The sequence below is a fragment of the Mytilus galloprovincialis genome, chromosome 2 (genome assembly GCF_965363235.1).
Source record: "Mytilus galloprovincialis chromosome 2, xbMytGall1.hap1.1, whole genome shotgun sequence".
NCBI lineage: Eukaryota > Metazoa > Mollusca > Bivalvia > Mytilida > Mytilidae > Mytilus > Mytilus galloprovincialis.
In genome coordinates, this window is record NC_134839.1 from 10,370,506 (window position 1) to 10,379,231 (window position 8,726).

An 8,726-nucleotide genomic window follows, 5' to 3' on the forward strand; every position below is an offset into this window, starting at 1 on the left:
ATAGAAGAATTAATTGTGTTTTCTTGTTCTATTGTTGGTTGGTTATTCTTTGTCTTATCTGAAATTAAAAGTCACACTTATTTCTTTAATCTTTCTAGTTCTTCTGAATAAAATTGAGAATAAAAATGGGGAATATGTCAATGAGACAACAACCCGACCATAGAGCAGAAAACAACAGAAGGTCACCAACAGGTCTTCAATGCAGTGTGAAATTCCCACACCCGGAGGTGTCCTTCAGCTGGCCCCTAAACAAAAATATATACTAGTTCAGTGATAATGAATGCCAAACTAAACTCCAAATTGTACACAAGAAACTAAAATTAAAAATAGTAAAAGACTAACAAGGCCAGAAGCTCCTGACTGGGGACAAGCACAAAAATGCGGCGGGGTTAAACAGGTTTATGAGATCTCAACCCTCCCCTATACCTCCATTGACCTCTAGCCAATGCAGAAAAGTAAACGCATAACAATACACTCATTAAAATTCAGTCCAAGAGAATTCCAATCTGATGTCAGAAAATGTAACCAAAGAAAATAAACAAAATGACAATAATACATATAACATCAGACTACTAGCCTAGCAGTTAACTGACATGCCAGCTCCAGACTTCAATTAAACTGATTGAAAGATTATGTCTTCATCATATGAATATTAGGCACAATCCTTCCAGTGAGGGGTTTAGTATCATATGATACCATCATAATATATATGAGAAGAACATAACCTGTGTCATGACTATATGACTATGTAGAAGTCAACAGGAACTACCACTTGGAAATTGTTTTTCATATATAAAAGTAAGTATCATAATGCACTAACAAAGACAAATGAGTGATACTCAAGTACTCCAATGAAAAATTCAACGAACGGATATTTTAAGTTTGAAAAAATTATAGCAGTATTGCATGTTTGTATTCATAATTTCTGCATTATTGAAATTTTTAAATCATACTGTTTATAATTGTTTTCCGTTTTGTATTGTGTTTGAGCTTTGATTTTGCCACTTGGTTGGGAACTTTCTGTTTTGAATTTTTTCTTCATCTTCGGTATTTTTGTGATCTTATTTTTTGTGAAAGTGATAATCTGTATAAATATGTTTAGTATATACATGATATATGTTTAATGTGTACATATACTAATATATATATGATAGCTAAATTAGAAAATTTATGACACAAATTAGTTCTAAATCATATAATCATCTTATTTAACTCTTAATGATGCCAAATTTGTGAATGAATTGATGTTGCTGTGAGTTATATAATATTTACTTGTACTTTCTTTCACTACTGATTCTTTATAACAGGGAAGATTCTCTTTTGTCATACAACTAGGATTTTCAATACAAATGTAACTACTGGATGATGGATCTTTCTGAGGAGACTCTGAATTAGTGCTTAATGCTGCTTTAGTCTTCTCTTTTTCAATATTTTGTAAACTATCGGAATAAAGTTTTTCTTGAGGTAGATTTTCCTTTCTTGGCCATTTTGAAATCTCAGTGCCTTTGAATTTAACAGTTTTATTAGGCTGCGAACAACTAATCAACCATTCACCACTTGAAGATCGACCAATAAAAAGCTTCCCAGGCGGTAGGGTTAAAAAATGTTCCCTGCAATAGTCATTTCTTTTCTTCATTAAATTGTCAACCACATCTTGATTCTGAATTATTATATCCTGTTTAATATTGTCAGGGGCCGATAGTAACGAGCACTCTTTCTCCGCCAATCCATATAAATTTTCATCTTTTTCCTTAACGGTAAGATCATTGCGATAACAATGTTGTCTTATTTTAAGCTGAAAGTCCTCACTAGTAAGGCTATGTTTCAACTCCTCAAGTAAAGTTTCATTTGCTGGACTAATAACAATATCTATATCAGACAATGGCTGTTTATATTTGAATTGTTGACCTTCTAAAAGGCCATGTTCATCTATAACAGTATGAGTAGTACTTTTTGTTGAGTCCGTGAAAGTGTGTAGTAAAGGTAGTCTTATTTCCATGAATTCAAATGTAGGATGAGTCATAACAAGTGATATTGGAAAATTAAAGGGAGGTAATTCAGATGTCATTTTATTACAAATCCCTGATACAGCTTTTGATTGCTTTCTTATTTTATTGTATAAAAGTTTTGATGAATAAGAAAACTGATTTTTAGTTTTAAAACTGTTTTTAAAATGATTCACATTTGGACTGTTTGCCATTTTTGTAGATAAAAAACCTGCAGACCCAGTTTGTGGTATATGAGAATTGAACACACATTCAGTGTCGGAGTCATTCAAACTGTCAGGTGTCCCATCATTACATGGTGTAATATACATTTCAAATCTATTATCATCGTCCATTTCACTGTTACCCTGATTCCTCAAATTAACACCAATGTTCCCACATGACAAATCTAGTTCACTGGTTTCCATATTTCTAATAAATGGTATCCTTGAGCTTCTTTCTGTGTATTACATAATGTAAGGTTATCTCACTGAAATAAAATTAAAGCATAAAAGTATAAAAGTTACATATATATTTACTTGAAAATCAACAATAATTGTAAGTTCTCCTGACATTTTAAGTTTTCTTACTGTAATCTCATGACTTCTTATAGCTAATAAATCATTTTTTGTTATAAAATACCATGACGAACTTGATTGATTATTTCGTTTATACATTGCAGAACTAACTTTTGTATATCATTCAATGAGATTTTTTCTTATACCGGTACCGGTATTTGCAATATCAAATTTAAGTTGTATAAAAACTCAAAAAGTGTTTTGTTTGAAATATTACAAGGTTTGTGTTCTGTTTGAAATATTACAAAGTTTAAAACACAAACATAACATATTTTGTACAGTTGACAATATGTAAAAACAAGAGGCTGTCACAACGACAGCAAACCGGATTTATTAATATTTATTTGTGTCCTGGCAATATCACAAGAACCATTACTGATGAATGGTGAAAGTGAAAATCGTCAATATCAAATTTGACCTTCATTTTGTCATCAGTATCAACATATTAAAATTTGAAAAGCTTAGATTGAATGGTTCATAAGTAAATGCAACAACGTGAATGGAAACGCCATTTTACAATCTTTCAAGAACCATAACGCCTGAACGGTAAAAGTCAAAATCGTCATTATTGAACTTGACCTTCATTTAGTTGTCAGTAACAGCATATTAAAAATTTTAAAGCTTCGGTTGAACGGTTCATGAGTAAATCCACTGACATTTGCCACCCGGCCGCCCGACGTACATCCCCTAATCAATAACCGACATTTTTGTCACAAATATCCGGTTAAAAATTGTGGAAGTGTCTACTAAAAATGTTTTTTAAATTCTGGAAGGAAGAACTGAAAATTTAAACTATCCAGGATTGGCTTCAACACTAGGAACCCCCTCCCCGCTTTTCCCTGATTTCTACACTACTACCAAAGCTGGTTTTAATCATAACCTATTAAGTTTTGTTTTAGAAAGAGATTTCAAAAGTTACATTTTGAAACAAGAAGTTGATAACTTAAGTTACTTTAACAAATTAATAACAATGAAAATTAACACTATTTAATATTTCGATCAGGTTCTCTAATTCTTCGTCAATTTATCCCTTTCTGCACCCATTGTATAAAAAAAATTTAATCAACGTGTGGTTTGTTTGATCTCAGTATTTCATTGGTTAAAATCCGATTATAATGTCGAATGTTCTTGCTTTCCTCTGAAATTCCTATTGTGACGGCATGAAAAAAGGCGACCATGCCTGATGATGTCACATAAAAAGAACACATCTTTTGCAGATCATTCGAAAAGAAGGAATAAGTTTGCCTGCATAATGTTAAAAAATCATTAGAGAAACAGATTCTACCACCAAATCTCGAGTAATATGATATTTATCCACTCTCGACAGTTAAATTTTAAATATTTAAAACGCTCGGGCAAGCCTCACGTTCTAAAATTGAAAATATAACTGTCTCGAGTGGATAAATATCGTAATTACACTCGATGCAGTGGTAGAATCTTTATCTAATATATGGTGATAATATAATGTATTAGTTCATTTTTCATGTTTTTATTTGTGTTAGCTGGTAAATCAGATTTAGAACTCTCAGTCAGAAAAGTAAATTATTATTTATCATGTTTATTCTCCCTGTAAAAATATTGACTATTCAATTAATATCATTATAATGGAAATGTAAGGATAATCCCTCCCAGATTATCATATATAGGTTTAAACATTTTCATTCTCCTTTGAAATGAGCGGTAGAAGGACATTTAAACACTTTTATAAAATAATGTACTTTCTTAAAATATTGACATTAAAATAAAGTAGATTGCAATTTATGAGGGTAAAGATTAATGATTTTTATCCTGATTTATAGAAATATAATTTTACAGTCTTTAAATTTCTATGAGGCAAATGTCAACAAACTTCTCATATATTCATCAAATGTTATTTTTTTTAAATTATCTAATCATGCTAATTGTAATTAAGACCAAAGCAAAACAGGCTTTAACACTTATAAATTTATCAATTAATTTGTACTTCACAAACACCATTGCTTTGAATCAGTTTATTTTAACTCCAAACCCTATTAATATCACTTTCATATTAAATTTGATCTAAAATAGCATTAAATGACAGTTGACCTTATTATACGCCTACATCTTCTTATTTATATATAAACCCATTTTTTCCTGATTTTTTTATTACAAGTGAAGAATTAAAGGTTGTTTTTCTTTAAAATATTGTGATTTTTATATTATATACATGTACATAAAGATGTAACAGCATCAGCACTGGGCATTGTTAGAAAAAAAGCCTCTGACATATAGTATTTACTGGGATGGCATTGTAGTTCAAAATAAATTGACAAAGTTAAATTTGTCTTTTGTTTTCCAGCAGTACAGTGTACTTCATTTCTACAACAATAACTAGGATAGAGTTATTTCCCTTTTGCATAATTAGGGCCACTATATTGTTAAAGAAGGTACTAGTTCATTGTACTGTTTTCTACAAGCAATTTTGCTCTGTTGGGAATCATTTTGGCTCTGTCATTTTTGTTTTTATTGAAACTGCCATTCATCTTTATGAATATAGTGCGTGGGGGACCAGGCAATCATTTGTTACATATCTTCATTAATATGAGGCAGGCATTACCTGTGAATGGGGACGAAGTCTGTATGAATTTTATTTTTGTAACTTAAATATTTGTTAAAAAAAAGAAACAGAAATACCGTAACGTTTCCGATTATGGTTCTGTTGTTAGGGATGTTACTTGTGAGGTTATTTAAGTTATGATGTCAAGTTCAATGTAAACAAAGAAACGCAATGCATCAGGTAACGGTAACCGTAACGTAAATTAATATCAAAGACAAAGAATTATTAAAAATGAAAAAATTGGTATTGTGTTCCTTAACATGCTTAATTTCCTATATTTTACTCGACTACTCAAAGTCTCACGGCAACAAGACCGGAAGAAGGAAGTTGATTTCTGCGTTCTGCGCAAATGCGGGAATTGAAAAAACGACAAAAAAAAGTTTGAAAAATTTTGAGTTCATCAGTCAGGGGACTTACTTAAATGAGTGATTTTCTAAATCACTGATTCAAGTAACATTTTGTTGATAAAGGTTTAAAGTAAGAGTTGTCTTTCTTTAATAATCACCTATTTAAGTAGTACAAATTTATTACTAGACTAAGTGATTTAATTTTATTGTAGTTTTAAATATAGAAGAATAATGATCCAGGGACTAATTATGTTTCTAAACTTATCAGAACCAACATCTGTGTTGTCTAGGATGACCAGGTCATTTCAGGTGATGACCTTGTACTGAATCTAGGATAATGACATAAAAATCACTTGTTTAAGTACCATACCTCAATTTCCTTCCCAAAAATCACTTCTTTAAGTATCATTATTTTAATAACCCTCACTAATTTCAACATCCCCGAACTTTATCGCGGAACAGTAGAATTTTATTACATAATCTGAAAGATGAAAGTATCAGTTCATTATGTAAAGCCATTATTATAGCATTTTTTTTTAAACTAAAATAGAATTTTCAGCTAAATGATAGCATCAAAGGCATAAACCTTGCTATTTAAAAAAAGTAAAAAGTTCATTTTTTTCAATTTTAATTATTAAAAGATATCATTTAACACCTATGTGTTTAAAATTTTGAAAAAACTACAAAATCGTAATTTGTGACAAAACTTCGAATTTGCTACTCAAATAAGTGATTTAAAAATCACTTATTTCAGTAAGTCCCCTGACTGGCATGACTGGTACAATAAAATTTTCAGGAAATTTTCCTTAATTTTTTTTTGTTGATTTTTTTGATTTTTTTTTAAATTTTTCTACTGTAATAGGGGACTTCGTCCCCATATTATTCCTTATAAAATCATTTTTTTTATTTGGGCCGGATCAACTTTAGATATGGGGCCGGATTGATGTGGGCCGGATCGACATGGAAGCCAAGAAAACTAATTTACACATGTAGCAACTAGAAAAAAAATTTAACATCAAGATCAGTCAGGGATACTGACAAACAATGACACGAATGAGCCACATAGACGATAATTGTTAGTATTTGTGTGTATATGATTACATAAGGCACCAACAGATCTTGTTTTGCAATAATCTTCATTTTGTTTCGGTACCACTCATGGTAGTCCGAGATTACTATGAAGCCCAAACGGCTGTTTTGTCGTGTAAACAACATCTGTAATAAAGCCAACAGCACACTAGGTTTTCTTCGAAGGAATCTTAACATCAGTTTCACCTCAGTAAAGGAACAGGCATATAAATTTTTAGTCAGACCATCGCTAGAATATGCCTGTTCAGTTTGGGACCCTTACTTTACTGAGGATATTAACAAGATAGAAAAAGTACAAAGAAGGGCTGCTAGATATGTCACTAACCGACACAGAAACACCTCAAGCGTTAGTGACATGCTAGATCATTTAAAATGGAGAGACCTGGCACACAGAAGAACCGATGCACGCCTGGTCATGAACTATAAAATCTCATATCACCTCATTGCTATCACAAAAACAGACAGATTAATTCAACCGCTCAGACAGTCCAGGAACATGCACACACTCTCATACCAAATTCCATCCTGCCGAACACAAATAAGACAACAATCATTTTTCCCACGCACAATTAAAATCTGGAACAGCCTTCCCCCGAGTATTGTGATGAGCGACTCTATAGAGTCGTTCAAAGTAGCCGTCTCAAACTACACCTACAGCCCGTAAATTCATCATGTGTAAATAGTTTTATCTTAATATTTAAAAATAATAAATTAAAAATATGCACTACCACTATGTAAATTTTTTTGTTTTTTGTTTACTTTCACAAATTTGTTATATTTCACTGTATATATATCTTCACAAAGCAATGCGCAGTACAAGTGACGTAAACTTCAACATGTTGAAGGCGGTCTTTATATAGTAGAAGAAGTAGAAGTGTAGTCCGAGATTACTCTGAGGCCCGACTGTTTTGCCAGGCGCTGTAAATTATCTCCGACTACACTTAAACTCACTTATGGCTTTTTCAAACTGCCCCACACTAAACAGGACAACTAACCGAGCACAGTTACCAACGGTTAGATTTATAGCGAATCTTAATGTATAAGATGATAAAATTTTCAAAACAAAATCTTTTATACCTGTGTGTCGGTCTTGTTTACTGGTTTTATGGACCCTTCTTTTTGCTGAATTTTCATTTTACAAAAAATGGGGTATTCTAAGATTTGAATAAAGATGTTGTAGCCTTGGACAGAAGTTATTCCAAACCGAAGGAACATATAATTCGTTCTTATTCTTCCGATTCGATCGTCTGTCTCATTAAATATTTATTTGACCTTTTCTACCTTCACAAAAAAGAAAATCCCCCCAAAGACCAATATTACATTTCACAAATGATAGAAGACGACGTCCATTATTTCGTTAGTTTCTATTTCACTGATCAATACGAGATTTCAAGATATGTGTTACTGTCTCGGATTTTTCCCCTATATACCTTTATATAATACTGTGTTATATTAAGGATGTACATATGTGATCTACGGTAAAATTAAATAAATTAAGAAATCAAAATTGATACTTGAAGCCGGAAGAGTATTAGTTAAGGATCAAAATAAGCTAATGTTTACCTTGTTGAATTGTACATAGCATGTCCGACTCTAAATAAAATTTACTTACTTACGTACTTACTTACTTGCTTACTTACTTACTAAAAATATTGAAAGGTCATGGAGCTCCTTTTCGAGATATTTGATTTATAGAATATGGCGGGAAATATATTTACTGCGACTGAGCAGACTGAGATGTGTTGCAAAGATCCATAAATTGACTCCTGAATGATGTGTGTACAGTAACACCTAAACTATCTGATGCACGTATTATCTAATATTTTTTTCAGGTGTCCAACTTAACATACACATCACTAAGTAAACTAATGCTTAAGACATTATAGTCATTAATATATAATTATATTTATTTGATGCAGCTTTAGATGTACAAAATACCGTCATCATCTAAATAAAATTGAGTATTTAAAATAAAATGAAATATCTTTATTCAACCACACAAAGGGACGTGTGATCACAGGCACTTGTCTCAGAAAATAAAACATTGTCTAGTATACCTTAATTAATATAACACGTGTAATATAAAGTTATAAATGGAAAAAAAAAATTCTGAGACAAGTGCCTGTGCGTGTGATCCTGTCTCGATTGT

General features: G+C 31.5%; 1 long non-coding RNA gene across 1 annotated transcript; it reads right to left on the bottom strand.

Moving 5' to 3' along the window:
• Positions 1 to 12: 12 nt before the first annotated feature.
• LOC143062856 (uncharacterized) lies at positions 13 to 7,868 on the bottom strand. The gene is made up of 3 exons (XR_012974868.1): positions 7,655 to 7,868; positions 1,273 to 2,475; positions 13 to 58 (listed from the first exon to the last, which is right to left on the bottom strand). It is a non-coding gene; the product is annotated as an uncharacterized LOC143062856 (long non-coding RNA).
• Between the last annotated feature and the right edge of the window lie 858 nt (positions 7,869 to 8,726).